The sequence below is a fragment of the Manacus candei genome, unplaced genomic scaffold (assembly GCF_025592945.1).
Source record: "Manacus candei isolate 608988 ecotype Guabito, Panama unplaced genomic scaffold, ASM2559294v1 h1tg000089l, whole genome shotgun sequence".
Lineage (NCBI taxonomy): Eukaryota > Metazoa > Chordata > Aves > Passeriformes > Pipridae > Manacus > Manacus candei.
This window is the reverse complement of record NW_026138137.1, coordinates 2,558,146-2,585,841: the sequence shown is the minus strand read 5'-3', so window position 1 is coordinate 2,585,841 and position 27,696 is coordinate 2,558,146. Positions and strand designations below refer to the sequence as shown.

At 39.1% G+C, this 27,696-nt stretch overlaps 1 long non-coding RNA gene across 1 annotated transcript; it reads right to left on the bottom strand.

Annotated features, from left to right (window-relative positions):
* Positions 1-5,625: 5,625 nt before the first annotated feature.
* On the bottom strand, positions 5,626-24,738 carry LOC127482525 (uncharacterized). Its single transcript, XR_007908645.1, has 4 exons — positions 24,664-24,738; positions 22,580-22,679; positions 15,018-15,107; positions 5,626-5,661 (listed from the first exon to the last, which is right to left on the bottom strand). It is a non-coding gene; the product is annotated as an uncharacterized LOC127482525 (long non-coding RNA).
* Positions 24,739-27,696: the final 2,958 nt, after the last annotated feature.

The following is a 27,696-nucleotide window of genomic DNA, read 5'->3' as shown; positions in this document are numbered from 1 at the left end:
CTGGAAATACAGGAAAGCATGAAGTCTCTGCTAGGAAATTGTCCATTTGGTTATGTCATCCTTCTATCTATTAGAGACTCCATTATAAACAAAAAATTGCTTAAATTTGTGGAGAAGAGATAAATCTGTGAAAATTACCTTACAAAACTGCTTTGAATGACAGTTAAATTTGTCCGTCATTAGACATTGTGATTATTAAATCTCAGCAAATATTTACTTGGGGGAAATACCATGGAGAGATTTCCATCTCTATTAGTAAGTCTAAACTGCAGAAATCCCTCTGTGGAGATCTCTTCTGTTCAATTAAAAGAAGCATGAAAGGAAATAAGAATCACAGAAAAGAAGTATCTCATAATTGTCATGCAATAAAATATGAAATATGAGTAGAGATCAAGCACACATTTTGAACCATGCTCATAATTACCATAAACTTTTATGCTGTGTCTTGCTCTTTATTGTGGCCTCACTGTGTAAAATACAGATCAGCTTCAATTAGAATACTCTAAGAACAGATGGTCACCTTTCAATGTAGCTTCTCAACTATGCAATATACTACAAGAATAAATATTATATTTAAAACATTAATGCTGTGTATCTGTGGTTATCCCAAACTGTCCCTAAAATAGCTCAAATAGGTAATAGTGAAAGCAAGTCAAAGAAGGCCCCAGCTCGAGGTGGGAAGTGAGGAGGTTTATGATGATCTCAACACATGAAGGTGTTAATTCCATCCTGGTGGAAACCTCTGTGCCCTTCACAGATGAGCATGGCCCACACCTTGTGAAACTCTGTTGTGCTCAAGGACTCCAGCTGGTGTTCATGGTCTTTACAAGGTCTCAGTTCTCAAGTGAAAGGACAGAGGGACTCTCATGGCACAGGGAGCAACACGTCTGCAGCTCATGGCCCCTCTACCACGTGGGACCCCCAGTAAGCGTCGTCACCTCCCAGTGACATACTGACCATGTGCCACGTGACCTTACATCTTCTGCCAGGTTAGTTTTGTCCCACTTCATGATCAGACACAGCAAAAAAAAAAAAAAAGGAAGATAAATCAGAGAGGGCTATTCCCCTAATTTCCACTATACTTGAACTCATGGCCAGCTACCATAGCTCTGGGCACCGATCAGACCAGAACTGTGGCTTTGTTGGAGTCCCAGACTGTAACATTTAGATCTCAAATTAGAACTGTGTTTAAATTAACTTAAATCAGAAGTCAAATGCAGCAGATGTTAACTGTACCGTGACTGAACTGTCTCAACGATTGATGTCATTAGAGACACTCAAATATTATTTGCAGCACTGTCACAGATTTTTAACAGTTCTTCCTCTTTTCTCTCCTGTTTTCCAAACTTCTCTGCCTTTTCCAGGACCTCTGGTCATTTTAGTCAAATGAAGGGGAATAAAATTCTGAATGGTTGCTCACAAATGGTATTGAGTCATTATCTTGCCTTGGATCAGTGGCTACCAAAAAGTTATTTCCTATTTCTCAATCACGCCACCTTTCAGGCAGTGCAAGCATTTACCCCTGTGGAAATACAGCCATATAAATATTCGACGTTTGTAAATATTTAAAAAGAACTAGGATATTCCACAGGAGTGAGGAGAACATACCTGAAAGCTCCTGAGAGCAGTAAGCACCTAATGAATTTAGCTGGTGATTCTGACATTCTGCTGTAAAGTCATCCCATTGTGAACTGAAGATTAGATAGCCCAGTCTGGGTTGTGTTTATTTAGTTATGTTGAAAAAGATATCTCAGTTGATTAAAATATTTTTTATAGATTAAAGACATTTTTGTCATTTTTAATGACTTACTACTAGTACTTTATAAAAAGTATTTGAGATTGTGTTGACATATGCTTTAAAACAAGAAAAGTTTAAGTGGTATTTAATGGATAACTTATTACAAAGAAGGAATTCTCTAGACTTGCTTTACCTTTAATTCACATTGTTTGGATGGAGCACTTTTTTCACACGATAAAGCACAATGTGTACAGCTAGGAAAAGGTGATTCGTGTGTCCAGAGAGCAAATCAAAGTCCCCTGCAAACAGGGGAGGGCTCCAGTGGTGTTGCATATTCAAGGGAGATCAGAAATGCCAAACTGTACAATGAACATCACGTTCTACAGAAATCACCCCCAGTCCCTGAGGAGTCAGATGGAGCCACCTGGACATCAGCAATATCACTGTTGTCTTCATGTCCTCCCTGTTGTCCTCGTCAATCAGGGGCCAAAAGGGGAATCATGGCTTGAGTGAATGAGGTCCTTTTCCTGGCTCTACGTGTGTGTAGTCTAAATATCCAGGACAGATAGAGAGGGGTTCTCTGTGAGTTCCTCCTGTCAGAGCTGTTTCTCTGTGCCAAAAAGCCCAACCACAAAAATGAGCTTGTGCATAAAGTCCATAATCGACATCTTCCTCAATATTGGTTAGATTACCTTTCACTTGGCATGTGGCCCCATCGTTCTTCTATATCTGGCTACATGATGGCCCCAAAATATTCTATGTGGTGCAGTTAGAGCTTTATTTTGGAAATGGTAGTTGTGAGCATTAACTACTCAGTCACTAATATGTATCCACAGGCTATCTCCCAAGCTCCTGGGCAAGGACATTAATTTTGGTATGGAAATTCACAAGGAGCAGTTGTATTTGCACTTTTTTAAAAAATGTAAGGGCTACAGTTGTTAGTGATTCCGTATTTTTCATTTATTTTTCATTTATTTTTATAGGAATATGATGTCTATTGATGGTTGAACTGTCATCATTATGTGCTACTTCCTAATATGAGGACATTCAGCAATCTATTCTGTGACTCCATGGACATCTATGACACTCCTATACTGGCAAACTCCATAATAGTCATCTCTGGAGCTGTTGATTCCTCTCTTGCAAACCAGAAAAGCCAAATATGATTAAGAGCAACGAAAAAGTGGGCAGTGGTGTCAACTACATTTCTTTGGGCTGTGCAAAATTGAGTTTGCACATATTAGGCATCCTTTAAATGCTGTGCTGGGTCTACAGAGCTTAGAAAATTAATTAGCTGCTTAAATTTCTAAACTGAGTGACTTCCTCACAAACCTGAGACCTCACTACAGGAACACAGACACTCTCCAGTTTGCATGTAGACCAAGTAAAGGTGGGGTTCTTGTAAGAAGGGGGAGCAAATCTGAATGGACTAAGGCAGCTAGACTCAGGCTCAGTTCAATTTTATATACCACAATAAGCTGTCAGGATCTCACATTGAATGTTTTGGACGAGATAACTCTGAAAAACCCCAGTGGAGCGGGACTGAATTCCAGCTTTAAACACCAAGATGCTTAAATGCCCAATTCAAAACATTTTTCTAATATTTCATTTCTAGATCTGTCTCCAAAATAAAAATGTGCCCTTTGCCATACTTAGTTAAGATGAAACCTAGTTGGGAGGAATCTCAGTTGGTCTGTCATTTGGGATTTGAGTCTCACAACCGAGCACATCATACTGCAATGCAGCAACTTTAAGCCCAAGCTTTGTCACAAGCAAACAAAGAAGGAAACCAATAAAGCACTAATCTTTTAGTACACATAGAACACCTTCAATTCCAAGAGAAACAGAGACAGTGAAAGAGCTACCTTTTAGCTCTCATGCATATTTTCATTCATGTTTAGGGGTTACTTCAAAGTCATAGAGGTAATAGAAATATGCCTGAAAATTAGTTTCCATTGGCACTGACTACCCTGATCCTAGTATCAGACTTAATTAAAACAGTATTAGAAGTTTGGGGTCTTTGTCAGCTTTTTCTCTTTACATTTGTTCTCTCTTTTTATCAGATGGTTGCTCCATGAAGCTGATGGTCTGCAAGCTTGATTTTGCCCATTGGTTCATTTTAAACAACAGAGACTAGAGCAACATGCAGAAAGCAATGGCTTCAACCACAGCTGGCCAAAATCATGTTCAAAATGGTAAATCTAGGATTGATAAGTTCTGGTATATTCTGTTGCCAAGTTCCTAAATCCTAAATTATCTAAAAAAATCTTAAACCGTTCCTGAACCTCACCCTGTCCTTATCTCAGCCCTAGCCACAGAATATGCCAGAGGTCCAAGCAAGCTGCAGTGATCCCTGCTGTGACCTTGGGATGGTGGCAAAATCTGTGCATAATCTGTGTGATATGATGATCCATAACTCAGTGCATATGTAGCCACATAAAGTCAAAGCTTTACATATTTCTGGGATTTCTCCATGTCTTCTCTCCACTGATCATTTCCCCTCTCAGTGTTTCCATATTGATGGCAACACTGCCCAGGTAGCCCAACCAGAGAGGTCAGGAAGGCTTTTGGTCTCTGACACCCTCCTGTGTGGACTGTCACCATGAGGTGTCTGAAGTGCCCTTTGCCAAATCTTTTCAACAGCTCACACAGACTACATTGGTCCTGTCATCCAACGAAGCCTGTTTTCCTTTAAAAGTCAGCACCAGGTCCCATCAATTTGCATTATTTCATTACTCACCACAAAGAAGGCTTTTGGCAAGGCTCTTCAACAATCACTAGATAATGGTTGAGAAGCATAAATAACCATTTAAAAACTTCTGGGGCTTTAATCAGCATGCTGTTTAGGCAGGATTTTAATGTTGCCTGGTAGGAGAGCGTGCATAATGGGGCCTCTTTGGAGGCATTTCTCACAACAGATTACTCAGCATATAGCGAGGGATATAGTCAGTATTAAGGTGTCTGAGCCAAAAGAACTGGGCAGGAACGGGCAGGCTCTACCAATTCATGCAGATAAACTCGGTAAGCATGGCTTTGTTTGTGGGCAACCTCACAGGCATTGCTCTTGTGTCACGACAGCTTTGTTTGCACGGGAGCAGCAGCCCAGAGAGTCAGTCTGGAGAATTACCCAGTGCAGAGATGAGCCCAGTGGAGCCCTGGAGGGCTGCAGGATTTAGCAGAAGGTAAGAATTGTGCTCCCACATATTAGTAAGTCAGACAGACTGTGCTGTGTTGCAAACAGTGTGGCTTACCTCTGTAAAGGCACTTAAAATTGCTCTCCTTCCCATCCAATGGATGAAGAAAGTGATGCAGAGATGGTTGAATTGCAGCTAGGGCCCAGCACTGCTTTAGCAAAACAGGATTTAGATTCAACTCCTCAAAACAGCTGGAAAACTCTAGTAAAACCTCACGTATTTATTTAATCTGTCTTTTCAATCCATGGGTTAAATAGTCTTAAAATAGGAGATTTGAATAGAATTAATTAAATTGCATCAAAAACCCCACATAAACATCACCTTATAGGGAGCACAGAGCACTGTGTCAGAATGAGACAACATACTAAAGGATGGAGATCTGGATTTATCTCCCCAAAGGACTAACTTAAATAACAGAAGCCTTCATGTCCTTTTTTGACAAAGGAATACAACCAGAGAAGGTCTTTTTGGTACCTGAATAACATTTATAAATATCTATATCTATATATATATACACATATACATCCATATATATATATGTCACTGTGCAGTTACTTTTTAAAAGAGGTTTCAGAGTCTGAGTCATGGACAAGCTGTTGACAATTTTACCTTGAGAAATTTATTTTTTTCTCTGCTTACAGCACATCAGTCTCTTTCTTCACACATCCACAGGAAGGTCTGAGACTGCCTGTTGGCTTCTCTTGGAAGAATGTCCTGAACTGGAGCCTGCTGTCAGCACAGATTTCAGGACAAAGAAGGAAGGTCTTTAAAAATGTAAACTGGAGCACAGTGACCAAGAATTGTTAGTGGGAACAAGGTACATTACTGCCCTTTGTGCTTTTAAAAATCATCCTGAGAGTTATTTATCAGATTAAGGTTTTAACATAAATAGTTTGACTCTTGATACAGTCTGTCCATTCAAATCACCAGGAAGGAGGAAGAACTTGAGTTTTGCACTTGGATTATCCTCAAGAAATGTTCATGGTTTAAAAAAATACTTATGGAGTCTGTGTTTAAATCTACATCCAACACTATGCAAATATTTGTATGCTGTAACTTAACTCGACATAAATCAGGGTTCTTGTCAATGAATTGTTTGATTAATCAGTGGCTTAATTTGTGCATCAGAGCAAGAGGGAGAAAAACAACCCAAAACAACTGTGTGATTGATTTTTGTTTTCCTCCAGACCAACCCAAAGTATTGTATAAATAGGTAACTTCTATTGTGGTTAACTTCCTCAAAAGATAAAGAGGGAGGCCAAAAGCTTGCTTTTATGTAGTCCTTCCTTGAACACTGATAGATCTGGGGCTGTGAAAATCCCAGTACAAGCCTGGAAAGGCCCAGGGATGTTGAGTTTTGGGCCATTGATTTACACAAGTTAGATCAGGTTGGGTGATCAGGTTGTTGAAAACGCAAGAGTTTTCAACAGTTTTGAAATGGTCTCCAACTTTTGAGCTCTCTGGCAGGGTAAGCTTTGTTGTACAAGTAGGGTGGGCATTCAGAACATAAAAATCAACAGAACAGCTATGTTTGTTCGAATTAAAGGAGGATGATGAGGATGATGTCCTTGTGGCCAGTAGCAGATGCCCTAACTGCAAGACAAGCATACAGTGCATCAAGTAGTCGATCAGTAAATGGACCCAATCTCAGTTGAGGATGCTGATGCTTACTGACTTCCAGCATATACAGTGGCTGGCTCACCTGGGATTGTCTGTGTCCCTACCGTGTCCCATCCAGCAAATGCCAGTCCCTACTTACTAAACATAGTATTTAAGGGCATTTTGAGTTGGCCTACGACACCTCTACTGGCAAAGCAGGTTGGATTTGGACAAGGAGATGGTCTCTTGCTCCTTGGCAAGGAAGACAGAAAATGTGGATTCTTTGTTAGGCTGATAGAGCTGAGGTAAGCAGATGATCTGTTCCACACTTGGGCTGACTTTATCCTCTGCGTCACACCTGGATGCTTATCTACTCTCCCTGTTTGCCATTATGTGCACTCAATGTGGCAGATAAAACAACAGAGTTATAGTTATTAAAGCTGTGTGTAACCTCCTGTGACATGGAGTCAGCTCTCTGTGCGGTTGCAGGTCAGTGCAAGAACAAACTTGCTGTACTGCTACACATGATTCCCCAGTCATGTAGGGAATCAAACAGTGGGACACGTGTCACAGTCTGGGTCCCAGGAATTTGGGTGTAAACAATCTCCTTTTCCTGTTAGACTGAGTGACGTGAAAAGCCTTGGAAATTTGTCAGGTGATGAAATTGAGAAATAGAGTCTGGGCTTCTAGAGGCACACGGAGTGGGGAACAAATGGGTTTGCGTGAAATCGCTGAAGGAGGCTCGGCAGGTCCTCTGTGTCCTGGACTCCTGCAGGACAAGGAGAAATGTAACATCTCTTAACTGTGAGGTGGGTACAGAAGCACAGTGAAAGTCACCTCCTGCTCAGGAATGCATTCAGAAGTGCTTGCCACGTTTTACTGGGGATTTCAGAAATAGGGGCTAAGGAGGAGACCCTTTGGGATACTCCAAGAAGTCAGAGCCTGGAACTGAGACTCTGGTCATCTCTTTGATCATGCCATGCACTCAAGCAGTGAGAGAAGTCAAGCCCCTTCAGAAAGAAATGGCACTTAACCATATTTAATAATTCAAAAATAACAGCAGCATCTCAGAGGCTGAATTCCTTGTTTTTATGTCTTTCCTCCCTGTTGCCTCTTTTCTTTGCTTTCCTCTGCTTTGCCAACAGTGTTTTCCACTGAAAGACTTACAGAGATTGAACAGTTTCACATTCACACTGGCAAACAAACTCCAGAGACCTGTGGTGCAAAACAGACATAGTTAAACTGCTGTGTAGCTAGTTGACAGCTAGGGTTTTCAGTTGCTTAAAAAGCCCTTCAGAACTAAAGCATTGACTGTCCTCTGTCAGTCATTATTCAGTTCTAAAATACTGGTTACACAGTAGGAGTTCTGGCAGAAACGTCACTGCATCAAAATTGAGGCAGAGCAAAAGAAAAAGGATGGAAAAAGACAAATTTCCTGGCAAATGTAAAAGAAGGTGCAAATTCTTGTTGCTGGAGATTCGCTGTGATGGATATTAAAGGCAGTACCATCATGGAGATCTGACATGATGCATTTGGAATAATGCAAGTTTTAATGTTTCATAAGCACTTCTATGGCAGGTCAGTCAGAGATGAGGCAAGAGAGTCATATCTGTATGGGCATTCCTGAAATTCTTCTGGAAGTGTTTAGGATGATATTTTAAGGGAACATGAGTATCCAAATCTCTAAGGTAGTGCTGAAAATTTCAGCCCTATATAATACTGGACATACTACAAACAGAAAAGCAGCAACTGTATTTGCCTGCAGCAGAATCAGAGATTCTTTGAGGAGTACCTTCATTCTCACCTTACAGTTTTCCATGCCCTGATGAGTTTGTCAAAGCTGTGTGTTGAAACTAAAAGATTTGGATTAAATGTGGGAGAGAATGTTTCGATAAATTGTGTGTCTCATTTGGCAACACGGGTCACAAAATTTGAGGTATAACTCAATAAAAACTAATGACAACAGGAAGAAATCAGAACAGATATCCCTTTGCATATTGCTGAAAAACATGGATCAATGTGCAGGTAGCAAGGTTTGTACAAAAGCTCAGAGAGTCACTACTTTCCAGGTGTTGCCCTTGATGAAAATGATGGGGTCCCAAAGGAAGAAGCAATGTTCCTAGACATACTGGAGGACTGCTTCCTTACAAGGTTTGTTTAGCAATCAGCAAGAACAGACACTGTTTTCACTGTGTCCTAGGAAGTGAGCCAGGTATAATAAATAAGTAAGGAGTTGGTAAACATCCAGGGTCTCCTGTTCACAGTATCATCAGAAAAACTCCCGAGGATATGTGCAGAAGTCAGCAGCACAGAAATATTGGCAACGTGGGAACAAAGAATGAGGCAAAGAAAGTTGACTGATATTGCCAGAAGAAACAACTTGTAAAAGTGAAAGACATAAAAGAGAAAGTTAGAAGTAATTTCATTTCAACAAATAAAAGTGATGTTACTTCTTACATGCAACATAAGGAGCAAATTCTAAACAAATTTGTGAAGAAAAATATCAATTTTATGCATGCAAGTTTTGGCTTGTTTACAAGCTTTAGGTAAATATGGCTATGCATCCAGAAATCAAACACAGGCTTGAGGCAAATGTACACTTTTTTTTTTTAAGTTTCTCATATAATGACTAATGACAAGGTCAGCAGTTCAATTTTCACCAATCTGTATGTATCATAAAAGAACAGTGTAACCCTTTAACCCTATGTGAGAAAATAATTGCATTTTCTCACTAATTAAAGCAACTGCTGGTATCCTCCTTGTCTTGATATACCTCACATCTTTTTCCAAGTCCTTTCAAACTGTTGGGTTCTTGCTATATCATGTCTATGGGATGATTCTGCAGTATGGAGGAAAGGAGTCTCCTTTTCCATATTCAGGCTTGTTCTGTCCTATTTGTTGCTCCTTTGCTCCTAACTGGAATGGAGTAGGTAGCTGTATTCATTTCATCTCTTCCAGTCTACTAGTGAACAGCCCTATCATGTTATTCTTTGCCTGCTTTCCCTCTAAATTAATTTCTCATCATACACATGTCAAACAGAAGCGTTCCTTGCTCCTACTCATCTTGTTTGTCTTTCTTTGAACTGCCTTGTTTCTGCTGTGAATCAGTTGTGAGACAAAGAGATTTATCTCATCTAACTTTCAATATGCAAAAATTAGACATGATCTAGTCTGATTTAACCCTGGTAAATTCTCTAGTCTATGAAGGAAAACAAGCACCTCAAGAGGGCAACTTTTTTGTATCTGTTTCACAAAGTTTAGACATCTTTCTTTGGTTCTGACCCGTTGACCACCTAGCACTGCTGTAGATGTCTACAGGCAAATGTTCATTCTTTAAATGTGTGAAGACAAAGGTGAATGTGAGGCTTCTTCCTGATGAAGAAGCAACCCTGGGCTATTTATATGGCCAGAGGAGATCTAGTGACCTGTGCTGGTGGAGGTTTTAGTTCAGCTTCTCCTAGAGCAAAACAGACCAGACGAACCATGTCCAGATTTCTAGCATGGAGACACATAGATCACACACAATGGAAGAAGCAACCTACTGACCCTGGTGAGGAGCTCTGATACAACACTAACGCATTAATATAAGAAATTATTGCATGAGAGAGAGCACATACCTGGCAGACCAGAGTCATCAGATTTCCACTGGCGCTTGACAGAAAATATGGAGGATTCATTGTAAATTTTCAACAATTTCTGTTTTCTTGTGTTACTGTTTTGAGCTGCCCTCTATCTTTTCTTTCATTTTGTTTGCTGTGCCTTTGACCCCACTCTCTGCTGATATTAATGCTGAAGAATTCAGCCTGCCAACCAGATCTGTTTCTCAAGTGACTGCCATTAATTCAAAATCATGCAAAATGTGACTCCAGCTGCACACAGTAGCCTGCTGAACAGCCATGCATAGCCTGGGGCAGACTCGCAATTTATTTGGCACCCTTAGAGAAAAAAAAATGGAGCCCTTTTACCACCTATAATTGGAGGTAAGCTATTCTTTGTAGAAGCACGTATTGTACAAGGAATGGGGAATACCATGAGTACCAGTAATACCTTGCATAACAGCAAAAAGTTAAAAGGGAACTTGTTTTTAAGGGCTTCCATAGCAATAGGCTCAGCATCATATGAGCAATCCCCTCAGCCATCTGAAAATAAACCGCGTTTAATTGACTGGATAAGCAGATCACATACGTTAAAGCAAGGAATGCCCCTTCAACTGTAACTTTGAACTGTAACTCGCACACCCTTTGGCAACGCATTTACACAGAAACGTGTACATCCCTTGGCTATAACAGTAATTTTGGCAGCAACAGTAACAAGTACACCCTTTGGCAAAGCTCTTGCACAGAGCAGGAGGAAAATTTTTTTTGAAAAGTGGAGCGTTTTCCAAGTTAAACCCTGGTTGTACAACACCCTCACTTTATTATTGCAAGAATATCTTTGAAAATATCTTTCATCCCACTACAGGGAAAAAAAGTACTGTGCACCATGCACACCATCAACAAAGAGGAAAAGAGACAGTTTAGGATTCTTTTGGTTTGCAAACCAAATTCTTTTCTTGGATATGCCAGTGGGGATCTATAACAAGACCACTGAACTAATAGGAATTACTAAATGCTTTCACAACATCAAGTAGATCAGAACTGGACCGTTAGATAACATTTATACACAGGAAATTTCGTTCTGAAAGGAAGCATCTATTTAACTAACCTACAGAAATTCTTTGCTTGACTCCTCTTTTATCTAAGCAAATTAAAATAATACCAAGGAAGCTTCCATGCAGCAAGTAAGCAGACACTAAAGTAAAATCCTCAGCAGCATGAGAAGTTCTGTGCATGCTGTCATGAGCATAAATAGTATTCACTACACACCTTTTGAAAGAAGAGCCACTGAACCTGTGACAAGCAATGCTAAAGTCTGTGGGAAATTTGTGTGTGTGTGAGTGTGCGTATGTATGTACATGGGTGTAAACAGTAGTTCATTAAAAGATGTGTACATTGTAGTGATGAGCCAGCCAATGAAATGAGCCAAAGGGCAGACTTTGACTTGGCTCAGCAGTCATGAATGAAGATGAGCCAAAGAGGAGCAAAGGACATTGCAAACAATTTGGCACGGGTTCCTGGCAGTCAGTGATCACTTCAGGTATTTTTCTTTCAAGGTGTGTACAGGCACATCCAGTGACTCACCTGTATTTATATCCAGAGAGCCAAGACGGACCCATATCTTGGCCCTGAGCTGCACCAAGTCCCGTATTTATAGCCTGTCTTGTTCCAGTAAATAGAAAGCAAGAAGGGGAGCTGCCTGTTAAACTGTCGTCTTGTAAAAGTGAAGGTTTTTTTCAGCTGATTGAAAATCTACAGAATTGGATCTGACTGATGCAGAATAACTCTGCCTCTTTGAGGTGGAGAGAGAGTCGCCAGCCAGTGGGATGAGGAACTTGTCCAGCTGTTCCTACAACATCCTTGCTCCATAAAACCTGCAGTAACTTCACTCTTCACTCACTGTCACAGCTTTATCAGCCAGGGAAGTATATTCCTATCACTGATCATCCATAGTGAGAGCTTAGAGACCTCAATGAACTGTCAGTCTGTTTTTGCTGCATATAGCCATGAACTTAAGGCTTGCTGTTTCCTTCGTGTCTGCTTGCCCACTGAAGTTACTGAGATTTCAGTATATTTGATATACTCTGTTCTACATATTCCATTCCCCATCAGAACTTTTCTGTCATTCCCTTTCAAACTCCCTTTCAGTGTAAACCTACAGACCTTCAACTGATATAAATAAAATTACTTACTCTCTGCCTAAAGTCACCTTGCCACCTGGAATAACAATGTGGTCAAGAAGAGATGTGGTGAGCCATTATTTTTAATTTCTGCTTTATTTTGAGACATATTTGACTGTCATTTTCCCTTGTCATTGCTAAAGGAGAACAGAGGTGGCTGAACATGATGATAAGCAGAATTGTAAAAGCCTAAGTAAAGGTATAGATTTGCAATAAGCCTTACTAAGCATGTGGTAAAAAAGAACATTTTTAAGTGTTGCAGTGGTAAAAGTTAGGCTACATTGCAGGCCCTGAAGTCAGGATACCTTTTTGTTGTCTTTGGGGCATCCTGGAAGCCCTTCAGTTCCACATGCTGCCTTAAAATGAGTGTATCCATCTGAATAACCTCCACAATCCAAACCTACAGGATTTTTTAAATAATTTTGGAAAATAAAGGTGAAACAACAAATAGATTCATGGAGCAAACCAAGTTTAACATGAATCAAAGAACACTTTTCCCACTGAAATTAAAGAAAATCAAAAGAAACAAAACCACCTGATAGTTCCTGTGGTCTAGGTGCCATTCCTCCTAAAACCCTCAAAAATGGAACTCAAGAATTTCCCTCGTGAAATATGAAGAAATGAGGTGCTTTGGAAAGAAATATGTTGTTACCAGTCTGGATGTCTGTTAGTCCTTCACTTATTCAGACTTCAATTCCATTGTCCATACAAAGGACCACCGAGCTGGACAGGAGTTATAAAAAAATAGTCAACTTAGATGAGTGAATCATCTACTGAGAAAAAAAAAGATATATTAAGCTCAGAAATGGATCTGTTGGAAGACCAAATGTTCCTTCTCATGTTGTCTTGTAGTCCTGTCCTGGACCATGTGACTACCTGACCTGCAGTCTTTGTGCAATGGACAGCAGGTACCTCCATGTACAGAAGACTATAAACAACACACACAAAACCAAGGACTCACCACCAGAAGCAGATTATGCCTTAGACTCAGCTTGAAAACAGTGCCTTGACTAATGGTGCTTGCAAAGAGTTTGAATGAGGATAATGAGGTAGTTCTGCAACACATGTTTACAGGTGCTTCCTCTGTAGCTTGAAAAGCAACTAGAGATAAAATACAAGGATGTCTGCTTGAAAAGGAGACAAATTGGCTTATTAACTTTGCTTTCCTGGCAGTGTTAGCAGGCTGAATATGTTTCAAAAAAAGCAAGAGGGGTTTTTTGTTTTACATCTAAAAATGGAGTAATGAAAACTGTGATATTACATCTACATAGGGAAACATTGTGAATATTTATTTCTGTTTTATTTTAACTGGATATTCCCTGAAGATAAAAACATTTTCATTTATGATGAAAATCCAATTATTCAAAGTCATTAGTCTATTCTCCTTCACTTTCTCTGCACTTTTGCCCATAAAACTCAGGCTTTGAGAAGTTAATTACTAGCAGAAAAGTAAAAACTTCTGAAACATTCCACTTTAGTAGAAAGTTATTTTTCATTAAATAAGCTACATTCATATTGTCCCACTGGTGGAGATGTAGACCACTTAGCCATACACCACAAAGCTCTCATGGTCATGGAATGAAATGGACATTTTCAAAGATATCAGCTCTATTTACAAAGCTCAGATGGGCCACGTTGTGCAAGAACATGCTTCTAACAGTGCAGCTGATTATCTAAGTGATTCTTATTCCCCTCAGTAAAGGTGGTTCAGTATTTTCTCTGAAGCCTTACAGCTTTATGTACAAGATCAGTAATTACTGTGAATAGAAACCTACCATAACACCTAAGAACCAGGCACTTAGCCTAAAGTCTGTTCTGAGGATGACTGGATATTCTATTTAAAAGATAGTTTCTTTTGATAATGACTACTTAGAGCTTGATCTCATTTCTTTTGCCAGTTCAATGACAGTAGCATGGCTATTGCTGAACACTGCAATGCCATAATCCTGTCTTTAGTAAAGGCTTAAGTCCTCACCTGTGGAAAAACACAATGGGCAGATACGCAGAAAAAAACTTCAGAGGGGTTTGAAAGAGAAGTAATATAATTTCTTTCTATGAATGAAATTACCCTAAATCACACTTACAGGGTTCATTAAAAGATGAAATGTACTTGCTTCTCATTCTTGAAATGTATGTCATGTCTAAAAAAACCTCCTGAATACCCACAAATACTGGAAGAGAGAAATCACCTCTGAATTCAACAGCATTAAGAGATGTCATTTCAGTTCAACGCAATGTAAAGTATTTTTTTTCATCCATTATCATAATATTTAAATAAGTGCTACTGCTGCTATAAATCTATCTTAATCATAAAATCAAAGTTCCCTTTGCATATACAAGAGATCTTGAAAACTGGATGAAAGTCTGCCAGATTGTTCCCAAAGTACGTAATCCTTATAGAGGTTATTCTCAGAGCATACTAGTGACTTCAAAACCCAAATATACTCTCTAAATCTCAGTGCACCAGACAGAAAAATATCCATCCAAGGCTCCCTCACAGACCTGAGATTGCCCTGTGTAAGTCACAGGTAGGTGTTATATTCCTTAGTGTACCATCTGTCAAGTGACAGACATTGGCAGAGATTGTTCTTTATTCAGCTTTTTTTCTCCTCTCACGAAGCTAGTTTTAATTTTTTTCCTCAGTATTTATAGGAGTCAAACAAGCTGCTGAGGATTTATGCTTTGTTTTTTAATGTTAGAGCTTTCTCACCTTTTCACTTCAGTCTCAGTCACTCGTGGTGGCCGCATCTTGCCAGGTTGGGGATGATGCATCTGATGGATCTGATGAAGAGCAGTACCTCTGAAATACAATATGTGAAGAAATACCAGCTAAACAGGCCACAAGGGCACAGCACCATGTCAAACCTTGTAAGACCTGACTGTAGACAAAGTGTGCAGATTGAAGGTCTTTCGGTGATTGAAATGAGCAAGACAACATTTCAGGATTTGCCATCCTTGCAGACTGGGCTCTTAGTATTGCATTAAAACATCACCATGTGCAGAAGCATAAAGTGGCATCTGTTTTGTTATGGCTCAATATTTATGATGAAAAAGCCCCTGGTGACAGTGCAGAACTTTCAGTATAGTGCAAAATTTCTTCTGCCTGAAAAGTCTGATTTAAGAAGGCTGCCTGAAACACTCAGTCTCTATTATGTACCTGCAGGGGGTTCTGTTTGTCCAGATTCATATGGCCAAAATAGGTAAGACTTTGTCCCTCACCGCTAACTGATCAGACATTAACAGGCTGGATCTCATCCCTGTGTGTGCAAGCAAATGAAGACACAATTAACTGTAGCTTAATTAGTTTGGCCCATGGTACATGGTTATAAAAAAATGTTGACCAGCAGCATACTTATAGAAATATTTAGCTCATATTTGCAAAAAGATTATGCCAAAAAGTTGGTTCTGCCAAACATTTGTAGACTGTTGTGATGACCCACTGAATAAAGAAACCTTAAGGGTCATCACAAGTGTCACTGATACTGGAAGGAGGCATCTCAGAACCGGCACCACTGCAGCATGTGGGGAAGACCAGCTGGTCCCAAGGACATGAAGTAGGCTAAAAATATAAGCATACACTTGAGTTCTTTTGTATTTAGGGATGCTTTTTTTCAGACTGATCATTTGAAAAAAAAAGACAAGATCATTATGAAGGCGAGAAACATAGAATTTTTGATAAGGAAATGTACTCATCAGAAATATAATCAGTACATTCTTCTGACTAATATGATTTAGATGTAAGCCCTTTGATGATATTTGTTACAATACAGAAGGTACTTCTTTATGTGACACCGGATATTGTAGGGCTTGATTGCTGTGACTGAGGGCTTTAGGCGTTATATAATGAAAGACTTACGATTTAAAAAAATCCCCCAAATTATAAACAGAGTATCCTGACTCCCATTTGCCTTTGAAGGTGATGAAATTGTTTTGCTTACATAAGCCACTAGGAGTAGCTCCCCTGTCAGACTGTCTGTGCTCATATTCACCTGTGTCTACTTGCTCTCCTTTTCACAGTCACCTGTGTTTGTAAGGGCTCTCTTTGCATTGTGCCCTCACCTGTGATAGCATCTCCTCCAGCAACAGCAGTACACTCAGGAGCACTGTCCTGTCTCCAGAGCCTGCCCAACCTTTCCATGAGAGCTGATGGACTTACAATCATTTTTTTGTGACTTCAGGGGCCAAGTTTGTACAGTTCTCATGGCACCCATGAGTTGGTCTTTTAGTCTTCCCAAACAAGAATAGGAAAAAAGTCTTTTTTCTTCAGGGCCAGAAAGAAGTCTAGCAGCAGCACTGGTCCTTCATTTCCTTCCCTCACCCCTTCAGGTCAATACAAAAGATTAAAAATTGCAGATTTTCCAGTGTCTTTTTTACCCATAGACTCTTCTTTCTTCTCTCTCATTCTTTTTCTTTTACTATGTGTCCTTTTCTAGTAATTATTTATGATTCAAAGGGAAAGCCTTGTGGCTTATATGCCTGTGGATGATTTCAGTCCTGATCAGTCAGGTAATTTTAGTGGAGTTGGGAAGTCACTTAAGTTGGGAGGCTGGGAAGAGGCTGACTTCTTTAGGAGAGCTACAAAGCTGAATCTCTCAAATAAAAGTGAATCTTGTGAGCTGTGGAGACCACATTTGGATCTGAATTCCCATGCTGTCTGTGAGGTTTTGGGTCCCATAGATCAGGCAATATCTGAAATGAAACATTGGTGTTTGCCACCCTTGTCTCCATTCAGGCTACTTTCTTGAATCTTTGTTTTTAAAGTTACACAAAATAATCAGCTGACTGGCAGCTACCAAAGAGAGTGACGATGCACCAACCTTATTAGCTGGGCTGACTCCTATTATATGTACTCATAAGATGACTGTCCTGCTTTGGATGTCTCTTTGGTCATGCAGTTAGAAAAATGAGTTCAGTTCTGGGCACATAACACTGACTGGAGGAAGGGAGAGGAGCAGGAGAGCGTTTCATGGGAAATAACACATATGATTAAGCACTGGAATGATTGATTTATGATAAAAGATTAAAAGAACAGAATATGTATAGCTAAAGGGAGACATGCTGAATGCCTATGAGTAAGTCAATGCTGTAACCACCAGAAAAAAGAGGAGTAGGTTGCAGGGGCCTATGAAAAAAAATCTGGAGCAAAGGATATGATGGTGTCTTCCAGGGAAAATTCAAGAGAGAAATTCTGGGGGAATGAGATCTAGGTGAGACTGCAAAACCACTGCTGCAGCATGTTTTGGGATAGTGACAGTCTTTGGTGTGGACTTGCTTGAAAGCTTGACCAAAAAGGCCTACCAGTTATGAAGAAAGGAAAAAGAAAAGAAAACTTCTTCCTTGTGATACCAAAGCAACTGCAAATTTGCAACTATGAAAAAGCTAGGGTTGAAAGATGCCATCGGGTTAATCTTATCTCTATTACTCTTGTAGAAACTGTCAAAATTACCTTTTTATAAAAACTCCTTCTTGGGGGGACCTGAGGAAAAGCAGGGCGTACAAATCTCAAATTTAGAGTGTTTGAAATTAGTTTTTGGCTAAGAAAGGTGTGAAGCTTTCTTCTGAAAAGAAATTCTTCCCATTTACCATCTTGTTAGCATTTGAAAATCCAAGCACAGAGTCTGTCTAAAATGTTTTTTTGCTGTTCAGTATGTAATATATTCATCTGAGAGAGGCTGAAGAGCTGGTACATGCAATGAGCTGCTTACCTGCTGAGCTCCAGAGGGCCTCCTCTTTTCTTTTACTTAAAAAAAAAAATAAATCCAGGAAATGAATAACTCTGTAAACAGACTTCAGTGTTACATACTTTCATATGCCAAAAGGTACTGGAGTCAGAATTAAGGTTAAAAATGAACTTCCCTGTGCCCAGGAGTGAATAGCTAAAAAGGGCACATGTGTTATAAAATACGATAACATATTGTCTCTGAACTAATATTATTTCTGTATCTTTAGGTACACAGGAATAGTAACTTGTGGTTGTTCTTACTGTTTCCCAGATTAAGGGTAAATAGAACCAGAGAATGTCTTTTGTACAATAGTTACCTAGTAAAACTCTACTTTAACTACAAACTACAGGTGACGTATGTAACACAGTGGTGAGTGAAACATTTCTGGGAAAACTATTTACCCAAGTTGCACAGAGAGAAGAGAACTTATCATGTAAAAACATCTTGCTTTGATATGCTAGAATATACAAATATGGGAGGAGGTAAGGTGGGGTTAGCAGGTGATACAGAAGTTAATCAATGGTTTAAAAAAAGAAAGAAAAAAAAAGACAACAGCACAATGGAAAAATAGATTGAGTGCCATGCATGAAGGAGGCAAAGCTTGGCTTGTCTATTGCTTAACCTTAATGTTCTTTTAAGGTAATTTTTGTATTTTATAATAACGGAGGAGATAAAGCAGCACCTACAAAGACAAGTGAAAGCACTGCACTTCCCTGCTTACACTCTGAGCTGGCTGGACATGAGCTGGCACCAACCAGGAGCCATGTAAAGGTGTGGGCAACAGGACATCAGTTGAACCAGGAGTGTCAAATCCTGGCCAAGGAGGCATGGGAATGTTATGCAGAGCCATGATCCACCTTACCTGTTCTTTTGTCTTTCTCTGAGGTGGCTCTATAAAGCTATGTAATGCTACTAGGCATGAGCATGTCCTGTGCAGAGCTTTGTGTCTCCAGCCCTCTGTTTCCTCAGTTGTAATGTTGCCCCTGTTGCACCAGTACACTGTGAGGACTTTGTGTCATGTATTTTGGAAGCTGTCAGAAGCCAGAGTGAAGGAAACCTTTCCCAGAACTGCATGATACCTTTACCTAAATGTTATAATACATATTGCTGCTGAGGAACACCATTACAACGACATCTATTTTTGGTTGGAATAAAAGCCGGCAGGAAAAATTGAGAAGCTTATTTAAAAAAATGCTCAGGATACTGAGTAAGATGTTCTTAATTCTTATTTTCACTATAAAAACAGAAATCCTATTCTCTAAGAAGTTAATTCGGAACAACATCACGTGCTGGCAGGAAAACTTATCAGCCTCCCTTCCCACTCTGCACTGGCAACTGGCACATCTGTTGGTGTTTTGGTAGAAACATTTGTCATCCCAGTTACTTGGACAATATAAATGTTTGTTAGCTATGATTTTGGTTTGTTTCTAACAAACAAGTGTACAATTTGGGGTCTACCATCAGTATGGAGGATTGTGTAAAAGAAAGAAATAAAGAAACCACACGATTCTCCTCTCTAACAAGATCACGGTCACAGGGAGGAAAGTGAAGAGGCTCAGCGAGTGTGAAAGCCAGCAGTGATGAGACATAGATGTGTTTAACTCCAGGACTACTATCTTTTCCCAAAAGTTGAAGACAGTCTTCATGTGTCAAGAGGACAATACTGGAAAATGCATGATAGGACACATAAGATATAGACAGCTGCCAGGCCTCTGAACAGCTGTGTGGTGTATAAGAATTACTGCAGCTGTATTTAAACTAGAAATTAAATCTCTCTTTTTTTTTTCTTTTTTTTTTCTTTTTTTTTTTTTTTTTTACTTAATGTGTTCAGGCTTTTCACTTACCCGAAAGGAAACATTAGCAATTATGAAATGTTTATTTCCCCACAAGACATGCTGTTTTGTTTCTGCTGTCTGTGATCTCTGATGTTCAGGAGACATCACTGCTCATCCTTTGCACTGTGTGTGTGTAGAGCAGGGGAGATATCTGCTTAACCTGCTGTCGAGTGAGAGCAAGGCATTCAAACCCAACTTTGCACCACTTTAGGAACAACTTGAAAAGGAATAAGAAATCAGTTCTCTCCTGGTGTTTTGGAAACACTGGGAAAGAATCTGATACCAGTATGTGTTCAGGATCCTTATGAGGCCAAGAACTTCAAGGCAGGTTCCCGCAGTGTGACTGATCTGATAAGCCTGGTGGGTGTGCAGGAGGTAGAGCAGTTTTTCCCCAGGTCTGGAGGTACTTCACTCACATTTGTGAAAAGTTTGCTCATAAGAAATGAACTTATCACAGCAGAGATGGGGCAGATGTACTTTTGCCTGTTCTCCAGACTCACATGTTTCTTTATCATTTTTGTTAAAAAAAAATAAAGAAACACATGAAGTCAAGAGGGGATACCTCATCCTGAACTTTCTCTCCCTGTCTCTGTCATTCAGAATAAGTAGAACAGAAAGCTGGGAAACATGTATGTGAGCTGTTTCTAGAGAAGAAGAGAGAAAAGCCCTATGAATTACACAAACTATCGGCACTTTTAAATTCCATAAAGGACAATTTGCCTTGTTGTGGCATACTTGGTTCACTAAGGCCAGCCCATCAATGGGGTATTAGATGTCCTCCACAGTGTGGACACAGAGCTGCTGGTTTCCACACAAGCTGTCAGCTTTATTACTGCTAGAGCTAAACAAGATAGTAGCAGGTACCTGTGGTTTTGGAATGAAAATTCTTGGGTTCTCCCTGCAAAGCCACATCTACAGTGTGTGGTTTGGCTGGCAAATGTGGGTTCTGATTTGTATGCAACCCTGTGGACACTTCTAATTTAATGTTTGTATGAAAGGCTAACTCTGTGGCCACTTTTAATTAAAGGAGATTTCCGGTAAAGTTAGTCAACAATTTTTGTTGCTGAAGGGAGAGTACAGAGCTGTGCTAAAGAATTTTTGAGCAACGGTTGTGAAAATAAAAGGTATAAAATTTTGTGCTTTATTGTAAAAATTAAATGCTGAAATTTTCAATTGATGTGAATTCTCAAACTTTCTTTTTCTGTTCTTCATTACTCTCTCTTTCATTATAGTTAGATCCACTGGAAAGGAGAGGAAAGGGTTAGAAACATAACTGCCCCAGGCTTGCAAGGCAGCACTGTCATTTTCTGGTGTCCCTTTGAATCCACATAAAATTTTAGTGTCATAACATCCATGGGGAGGAGATACCAAGTTCTCTACCTGCTTGTTTTGAACACAGATCTTACTACATTCCAGGAGGGATGTTGTGCTTTGTACTGGTGCATTTTCCTGCTTGAACTCCTAAACAGTTCTTTTTGGTGAGGGCTGGTCAACAGACAACTAAACCTAATTTGTCACCAACAATGACACTCATACCTCAAAAATAGAGTCTGATACTCTTTATTATGATATAGTAGAACTCTATCTGTTCTGCAGAAGGGTGAATGGTCTCATATCAGGAAAATAAACAGAACATAAAGTATGTCTTTGGGTTCACATTTATCATCTAAAAGTTTTTACGGTCTAAATTAAAAAAAAGTCTCACTAGAGTCAGCTATGAAAAAGAGTAGAGACAAAAATTTAATTTGGAATGGAAACTGGTTTTCTAAATTAGAAGTATTGAAATTTTGAATAATGCCTGTGAATAATGCCTAGTGAATCAGAAAGAATGGCAAAAAATCGTGGATATTTACATGGCTAGAAATCTATAAATTATTAAATTTCAATAAATAAAATTATTTTCTTTTGATAATTTCAGGTGATAATTTTGATAATTTCACTTTTTTTTTTTTTCCTACTGTAATTATCTGATCTTAAAGATGTGCAAACAAGCTGCCACAAGTGTTTGGCTACTTAGTAATAACTGTGCACCTTCTTACCTATCAGTAAATATAAGATCATTTACTTTCAAGAGGGGGAATTCAGAGGAGGGATAGGCAACCTCAAATTACCACACATTTATAACCATGTACAAGTCTCCCCACAGGCAGTTACCACAGATGAGCTAAATTACTGCAAATTCAGACTGCAGCTTGCATCATATTAACCGCATTATGTGCCTATCTTTACATTTTAAAGCACAACATAATTTCTAGCCAGAAGACATCCAATTCTTATATAGTGATGTTAAACTGAAATGTTTAGACAGCTGGAAACAAACAAAACTTCAATTTTTGTTAACTTAGGAAATTTGTTGATTCCACTCCTTTTCTGCAGAAAGTTTTAGCTTCAATCACTTTTTAATATCCTACTGGCATATTTTTTCCCCAAATATTTTTTTCATTCCCAAGAGAGACAATGTGTATTTTTTAAACAGGAGACATTAATCATAGGGTCATTCAGGCTGGAGGCAGGAGCTGGAGAGGTCTCTGCTCCAGCCCCCTACTCAGAGAAGAGTGAACACATCATTCACCGAGCTGTATCAACTCAGGGACTTATAGTGAAAGTTATAAAACTGAGGAAACTTCGGGGGTTTACTAGCATCTCCATATACTTATTGCCTGCCTAATGACATTTTAAAAATAATAGAGGTTCGTGAATCATAGATAATCTACCTGTGTACTTGCCAATCCAGTTGTTACTTTGATTCACTTTAATAACACCCATTTTTGCTCCAGTTTTTGTATCTTACTATTCACCTGCTGTCTTTCTCACCTACATGGAAAGAATGAAATGAATTAAGTGGAATCAGTCTGTACAATCAGAGCTGAAGCCTCCTGAGCTGAAAAATGACTCACATTTATCCGCTGGCATCTCTCCTCACAGATCTCCTGCAGCAACATCTCTCAAATTCTCTACTAATTGAGCCATTTTCTGAATTCTAGCAGTGAATGGGACTTTGTGAGACAGAGACTATCTACCATATGAAACTTGTCGTTAGTGGGAATAGCAGTTTTCCTAGAAGATTTTTGATTAAGGTATATTGAAAGAGAAGTTGGAGAAGTGTAGTTTACTGCAGGCCTGCATTAAGCATTGACCTTCATGCTGCTCAGTAGTAAGCCAAGAAGCAAAGATGTTAAAATACAATGGAAAGCTTAAAGAGAAGTGACTGTAAGTAAAAGTATATACTGGATTTGGGAAGTGCATGAGTGTGTTTTTATTAAAAACATTAGTGTTACCGATATTAAGATTTAGACATACACACGTGGTCTAGTTCTCTAGACAACTAAAATGACATGTTCTTCTTCTCCTGCACTATGTATCCAGCTGCATTGTCTTTCCTACTTCATTTTTGTAATTGCTTAGTTCCACAGCCCCATTTTTTATGGTCTATTAGTATGGAGCAGCAGGTGTTCATCAAAAACTCTCACTGTCGCTAAGAGCACCCACGACATAATAAAAACTTATGAAGGATCAGTTCAGGTATAGCAAGGCTGTTTTTCCCTTGTGGGTAGAGAATCCCTCCCTGACAGCTAACAGACTCCAGTAATGCCAAATGGAAGCTTTTCTGCTAGAAGAAAAATTGCATTACAGTAAAGAGTGTGAAAATCAAACTGCACTGAAGAAGAATATAAAAATCATTCTACTGAATTAAAGAAAATGTCTGTTCTGCCCAGCAATGTGCTTGGTATCATTAGATGGTTGTAGGTGCCAGCAAAAAGCAGATCAGAAGAGCAGTGCCTATTCCTGAGCTGTGTACTTCTGGCTCTACCAGTCTGCAGGTTAGAGCCTTCCTGAGATAGAGGATTTAGCTCTTTCCTGGTGTTTGAAGGCTGATGGCCTTTGTTTTATCTGCTTTATACATTTTGCATGCAGAAAATCCTGCAGCAGTGTGTTCCACAGTGTAACAACTTGGTAAGTGAAAAAAACTTTCTTTGTTTTATTTGCTTTGACTGTTCTAATTGCTGATTCTTCTGTGTGTCTGTTAATTTCTGTTTTACCAGTAAAGAGAAATAATCATTCTGATTTGCTTTTCCCATGTAAAATTTAAGTTGTATAGACTTTACAATTGGAATTGATGTTCTTAAAGGTCTTATCCAACCTAAATAGTTCTATGATCTTATGAGACTTTTTTTTCTTCTTCTCAGTGTGGGTAGAAAAGATCCTGCTCAAGCTTACTGGCATGAGTTTTCTGGACAAATGTGTTTATACACATTCCAACAAGAACAATTCCTTTCTTTCAATTACACTGTTATGATTTAGAAGAAGGTAACAAACCTGTGGAGGTAAAGTCAGAGGAAAAGGTGGCCAGAGTTTACTTAAACTCTCACCAGCTTTCTGTGCTCATCTGATCCATATCTCTGATCATGCTGCAATTTATCCCACAGCAGCTGCAAGGAATATTTTCCACATCACTTGTAATACTGAAGGAAAAAGTCCTGACTCACTTTTACGCATATTCCACCTTTCTTTTTATGACTGTATGTATATGTTCACACAGCTACATACACCCCCAAATTGAAAAAAAAAAGAAACTTTTTTCCTCTTTCATCACATGTTTTTACTGTGATGTGTTCATTTCACATCCTTGGATCTCAGCTTTGCAATTGAATCTCACAGTGGAGATGATCTTGGATTCTGCAGGTGGATGGATTTTAAATTGATGTGAACAGGACTGGATCCATGTTTTTATTCTCTCACAAAGACACAATCAGTCTTAGGAGCACCTATTGGATGTACAGCTGAAACTATCCCCGACCTGTGAAGTCTCTTCAGGTGTTGCCTGCTGCTGTTTCCTTGTGACCAGAGCCATCCTTTTCCCCACACAAACTCCTGTACAGGTGGAACGTTGCCATGCAGTGATACCATGTCACGATACCACGGAGGATGAAGGGCTCTCAGCTGCAAGGAGGAAAAAGTTGTAGTTCTGAAAAAACTATGGCATTTTTCCAGATAAGCAGCATTGAGGTCTGCAAGTTTAATGGTTTTGTTCTTTCCAATCTGGTGGAAATGATGGAGACTCTTTCAGGTTATTGCCTACCTTCACTATTTCTTCCTGCACCAAGGAACATTGTACTATCTATTTATCTATTTAGAGGTAAAGGAAAAAAAACCTGGGATTAAACCTCAGATGCTTGAAGAAGGTTTCCATTTACATTTGAGAGTTTGGTTTGTATTTTATTATTTGCATCTGTCACTGATGTATATAGATAACTAACAGTGGGGCTAGAAATCCCTTGGTCCTCCAAGCCCACAGCCCTCAGGTCACTGTTTAAGATGTCACTTGTCAACTATACATAAATATTTAGATTGAATAGAGGTGTAGACCTCAGTTGCTCAATGCTCTCCACACATCTTCCTAACAACCAGGCACTTCGGACTTTTTCCCCAGGATCTTCCTCTCTGGAGGATCACAAAAATGGGCCCCCCTCACCTCCCACAGGCACCACAGGCTGTGCTGGTGCCTCCAGAACTTGGGATCTGGGTAGAATCCAGGCTGCAGTTGTGTAACAGGCTTGTCTCTGCATGGCAATGGCAAACTACGTACATCTTGTTGTTTGAGGAACAACTTGGCATGAATAGGGAGATTTGCTGCTTGGAAATTGGTTTTGCAACAGGAGGCATTTGCTGTTGGTTCATAGCAGAGAGGCAGGGCTTTCTGCTACCCCATGTGTTGTCTAGAAAGCTTGGTACTGCAGATTAAATTTTTGCTGCTGAGGACAATATTTTCTGCTTACGTAACAGCCCTCACCCTCATTTCACTTAGGCAAAAACATTATCAGTTGCACTGGTGGTTGGATAGTTTCTCCAGACATCAAAACCAAAACCAACATGAGTTTTGTTATCCAGGCTACATATATAACATGATTTTAAAGGCCTTGGAGCATTTAAGAAAGGATAAATGAATTAAAGACTGTATTATTAGCCCACAGTGGACTATACTTGTCAAAATTTGTTGAATATCCAAATTAAGTTAAAGCTAATCCCTACATGAGCCTATAAAAACCTGTTCCCAACAAGTCTTCATAATAAACTCTTTGTGCCATGAAATATGAATTAAATTGTTTTAAAGCAATAATGTTTAGGTAAGTAAAAAGAAGTTTCCTACTGAGAGATATTTTGTGAACAAAATTAAATATTATAAAACCATATTATTAAATTCTGTCAAAAAGGCATTAATCTTGTTACTCTGGCATTGGTGCCTTGGTTCTCCATAATTATGGATTAAGACTTCAGACAAAAATATAGTATGGAAGGTGTTTTTCACAGTTCCTGAAAAAGAAAATAAAACTTGAAAGTATAAACCTTTAGACTCTCAATATGTCATTCTATTGTTATTATTAACTTATTATGTGCTGACTTTATGATTGGCATTGTATAAAGCTCAGTATGAATATGGTCCCTGCACAAATGAATTCATAAACTGTGGAATCAACCTCAAAATATTTGGTAGTATAAGATGGTAAAAGAGGAGGATATCTATGTGTGCTGAGGTTAAAGAAAAGTACTTCATTATTTTCAGTAACTTGTGTGAGGCTGATCTATCGCTCTTGATCACATTGTAGGAAAAAAAATAATCACTTTTATAGAGAGAGAGGATGTGGGAATGGAAAGTTTGTTTATCCCAGAAAAAGGTGCAAGGAAAAGACAATTTTTGAAGACCACAACATTGGTCTCACATGTACAACTCTGAGTAATCTCATGTTTGCCTGCCCACCAGTCAGGGCCAGGTCTAAAATAGTCATGTCCTTTAGTCAGCAAAGATAGATAGCATATTCCACTCTCAGAAGTGTTTCCAGGGTAGGTGAATTGTCTTTTGGAAGTGTCTCTCCCTTTCACTGACTATGTAACGAGCTTAGAGTTGCCCTTGAGACACTTTCTTAAGGAACAGAAAGTATATTACACCTAAGGGAAAAGTAGGCAACACAAGCAAAGAAGAGAACGGATGAGGACACAGAAGATGAAGGTCCAGCTGTTCCTGGATCCCTAGGCAGTAGGCCAGTGAGAGATACAAAGTGATGGTACCAATCAAAGCTATTGCAGTGCTGTACTTCAACAGATGGTTGGACACTTAATAATCTCAGGGTTACAACCACAGTTTCGATAGTCCACAGTCTCCACTGCACACAAGAACTGCTCTAGCACAAAAGAGAATAAATTCCATCATTTCCATCAACTCCAATTTTATGCGAGGGAAAGAGAGTTAAAAAATCATAAGAAATGCTTTAGACAGAACCCAAAGTTTTAAGATTTCTGCAGAGGATTTTTTTTTTTTACCACGTTGAATTATACCTCATGATCTTTTTTAATTTCCTCACTACAACTAGTAAAAGAATTCTGAAGGTTTAGTACTTTTCCTAATTGGATTATCTCTGAATGAATGCAATAGGTAAATGTGCCTGTTCTAGTACTTGGACATCATAACTCTACCACTCTTCCCTGTAAGTCATTGTCATTGGATCATAACCCTGGTATTCAGTCAGCATTTTTTGCTATAATCCAGGTCGCTTATTCAGATTATTTGTTGGTAATATGACATGCTTGGGATTTTATTACACTTTCTTTACACCCTAAAGCAAATGCAGGCAGCCATTAAGCATGGGGGAATGCTCAATCACATTTATTATGTCTGATATTTACTTTATGTTGGTAATTCACTAAGACACAAGAAAAATAAACTCAGAAAATGTGTAATAAACTGGAATTTTCAGTCATTGTAGAAGACTAAGTTAGTTATAGAGTCTGTCACCTCCAAGTAATAGTTCTGTAATTAATTCAAAATGGCAGCTTT